The sequence below is a fragment of the Scyliorhinus canicula genome, chromosome 13, assembly GCF_902713615.1.
Source record: "Scyliorhinus canicula chromosome 13, sScyCan1.1, whole genome shotgun sequence".
NCBI lineage: Eukaryota > Metazoa > Chordata > Chondrichthyes > Carcharhiniformes > Scyliorhinidae > Scyliorhinus > Scyliorhinus canicula.
This window is the reverse complement of record NC_052158.1, coordinates 8,601,529-8,605,712: the sequence shown is the minus strand read 5'-3', so window position 1 is coordinate 8,605,712 and position 4,184 is coordinate 8,601,529.

Sequence of the window (4,184 nt, the reverse complement as noted above, 5' to 3'; positions counted from 1 at the left end):
CCAGATCATGGTGGTGATTCTCCGAGGTTGCCCACCAGCGGAGGAAATCCCGATGACCCGGTGAATTGGACGACGGGCCAAAAACTGTTTTCATATTGGTCTTGAAACCCATTGCGAGTGTCCCAGACAACCCCGATGTGTCTTCCGACGGCCCTGATGAGGTTCCCACCCAGACACGGTTCAGATCAGTTCTCTGATAATAAAGTAAGAAGTCTTACAACACCAGGTTAAAGTCCAACAGGTTTGTTTCAAACACGAGCTTTCGGAGCACGGCTCCTTCTTCAGGTGAATGGAAAGGCTTGTTCCAGAAATGTTTATATAGACACAGTCAGAGATGCCCCGGAATGCGAGCACCTGCAGGCAATCAAATCATCAAAGATGCAGAGAGAGAGGTAACTCCAGGTTAAAGAGGTGTGAATTGTCCCAAGCCAGTTCAGTCGGTAGGCCTCTGCAAGTCCAGGCTTGTTGGTGGGGGCCGAATGTAATGCGACATGAATCCCAGATCCCGGTTGAGTCCGCATTCATGCGTGCGGAACTTAGCTATAAGTTTTTGCTCAGCAATTTTGCGTTGTCGCGTCTCCTGAAGGCCTCCTTGTAGAATGCTGACCCGGAGATCAAAGGCTGAATGTCCTTGACTGCTGAAGTGTTCCCCAACTGGAAGGGAACAGTCCTGCCTGTTGATAGTCGCACGATGCCCGTTTATTCGTTGTCGCAGTGTCTGCATGGTCTCGCCAATGTACCACGCTTCGGGACATCCTTTCCTGCAGCGTATGCTGATAATAAAGTAAGTGTTCATATCTATGGCCCTAAACCCTTTAAACTGTCTCCCAGCATGGTCAAGTTCAAAGATCTGTGAGATGAAGGTAAAAGTATTACGCTTAATTTGGTGGAAACCTTTAAAGTTTTTTTTTCATCGGCAATTTCATTGATTAAAGTTTGTTTGTGTGCCTGGAAGCCTAAAAGCTTTGAACTGCATTGTTTTTACGGGAGCTGATTTAACTCAGCTGGTGGCCAGCTGGTTTGTGATGCAGAGTGAGTCCAACAACTCGGGTTCAATCCCTGGGCCGGCTAAGGTTACTCATGAAGGCTCCGCCTTATCAACCTTACCCCTTGCCTGAGGTGTGTTATCCTCAGGTTAGATCAACATCCTGTCAGTTCTCTCCCTTAAAGGGCAAAGCAGCCAATGGTCATCTGGGACTGTGGCGACTTTATTGTTTGTATTCAATTTCACGGATCATTGCTTTTTAAACAGTATTTGATTGACTGGTCAGGCAGTTTCAAAGGGAGGATTGAGGTTGTTTATTTATGTAGCTCTGCAGGGATCAATTAACTCAGAGGAGCAGGAATGTTTTCCTAACTACAATTTTTTTTTAAAGAGGACGTCTCTTTGTTTTGCGCTGTTGACTTTTTGAGAGAGATGGCTGCCAAGGTATGGGAAGTATTTAACACATTCAACAGAAGTGGGAGGTGGAATATTTGGATGAGCAGGTTTGGCTGATATGAGTTTTGTTTTGGTGGCATTCTGGCTGTGATTAGAAAGATAGCAATGGAACCTTGGGGGACAGGGGTGCTATCCAGCTGGACAACAGCGGACAGATGTTGGGGAGGATGGCATGGCACAAAGAAATGAGTAAATTGGTGAGAATTAAGTTGCAGGGTTATGGGTGAAAAAATTAGGCTGTGGGACTAAATTGGACAGCTCTTTCAAAGAGCCAGTACAGACTGGATGGGTTGAATAATTTCCTTCTGTGCAGCAGACTTTACGGATGGGATTTTCTGCTCATCCAAGACTGAACATTCCTCCCTGAGGTCAACTGTCCTTTCAATGGTCCATCAAATTGTTTGTCCCACCCATGACGATCCCTGCGGTGAGCGGGACCGGAATGTTTACCCCTATGATTCCTGGCACAATTCCCATCATTCAAAACTTCTATTATTACCACCATTCCCAAAAAATGTACCCTTGCACGATTGTATCAGTGCAGCTGCACATGTATGGTAACTTAAAGCAGGCGCTGTCAAACTCGGGGACGCGACCTGCGGGTGTGTCGCGGGCGGGTGTCGGGAGGGTCGCGGTGCTCCCGATCGCACAAATCTGCACGCAACAGCTGCAGCAGCCGGCTGTTAATAACTGCTGCAAGCGGCCTTCAAAAATGGCCACGCACATGTAAAATAAAACGCCGATGATCGGGCACGCATGTGCAGTGCAGCCGCTTCTTTTTTAAACGGTTGCAGCTTTTTGTTTTACAAGTTCGGGGGGGTTTTATTCATTTTATTCATTTATTTTATTCATTTAATTTTTATTTTTTTTAACAAGTTCGGGGGGTTTTATTTAATAAAAGTTTACAGGAAAAAAATGCAGAACTTTGGACAGATGGAGTCTCCATACTTTCCAACACCGGAATGCTTCACCTTCATCCAACAGGTTCCATTGGAGGAGTGTGTATGAGGGCCAAAGGGACCCAAAACCATCTCCTCCATTTTTGTCAGCAGCAAACAGGGTAAGAGAAAATGGTGGGTCACGCAGGTCTGCCAGCGTGGGTCGCGAAGGTCGGCCGACGAGGGTCGCGAAGGTCGGGCGGGTTGGGTCCCGAAGGTTGGCCAGTTGGTAAAAATGGGTCCCCGGACACTGACTTAAAGGAACCGACTTGTGCAAGATTTGGGTGGGCCTTTCACCTTACTGTGTGGCCACACAGCTTAGGGAAAATATCACTCCTTATCCCATCCGTAACCTCCTGTCTCAGCTCTAACTTAATTTCCTGAATATAGTGTCACTTTTCAAATCTATGCACATGTTTCCTTTCCTAGTGTAGCAGTGAAACGGTACACAACAATGTTGTTGGGAATAGAGTTCCAGAATTTTGACTCGCCGACAGTGAATTAATAAACAACAAACAAAGAAAATTACAGCACAGGAACAGGCCATTCGGCCCTCCCAGCCTGCGCCGGTCCAGATCCTTTATCTAAACCTGTCGCCTATTTTCCAAGGTCTACTTCCCTCTGTTCCCCGCCCGTTCATATATCTGTCCAGATGCATCTTAAATGATGCTATCGTGCCCGCCTCTACCACCTCCGCTGGCAAAGCGTTCCAGGCACCCACCACTCTCTGCGTAAAAAACTTTCCACGCACATCTCTCTTAAACTTTCCCCCTCTCACCTTGAAATCATGACCCCTTGTAATTGACACCCCCACTCTTGGAAAAAGCTTGTTGCTATCCACCCTGTCCATACCTCTCATAATTTTGTAGACCTCAATCAGGTCCCCCCTCAACCTCTGATTTTCCAACGAAAACAATCCTAATCTACTCAACCTTTCTTCATAGCTAGCATCCTCCATACCAGGCAACATCCTGGTGAACCTCCTCTGCACCCTCTCTAATGCATCCACATCCTTCTGGTAATGTGGCGACCAGAACTGCACGCAGTATTCCAAATGTGGCCTAACCAAAGTCCTATACAACTGTAACATGACCTGCCGACGCTTGTACTCAATACCCCGTCCGATGAAGGCAAGCATACTGTATGCCTTCTTGACCACTCTATCGACCTGTGTTGCCACCTTCAGGGTACAATGGACCTGAACTCCCAGATCTCTCTGTGCATCAATTTTCCCCAGGACTCTTCCATTGACCATACAGTCCGCTCTTGAATTAGATCTTCCAAAATGCATCACCTCGCATTTGCCTGGATTGAACTCCATCTGCTATTTCTCTGCCCAATCTATCTATATTTTGCTGTATTCTCTGACAGTCCTCCTCATTATCTGCAACTTCACCAATCTTAGTATCATCTGCAAACTTGCTAATCAGACCATCTATACCTTCGTCCAGATCATTTATGTATATCACAAACAACAGTGGTCCGAGCACGGATCCCTGTGGAACACCACTAGTCACCTTTCTCCATTTTGAGACACTCCCTTCCACCACTACTCTCTGTCTCCTGTTGCCCAGCCAGTTCTTTATCCATCTAGTTGGTACACCCTGAACCCCATACGACTTCACTTTTTCCATCAACCTGCCATGGAAAACTTTATCCAACGCCTTACTGAAGTCCATGCATATGATATCAAAGAATTCTATTAGGTTTGTAAGACATGACCTTCCCTGCACAAAACCATGTGCCTATCACTGATAAGTTTATTTTCTTCCAAATGTGAATAGATCCTATCCCTCAGTATCTTC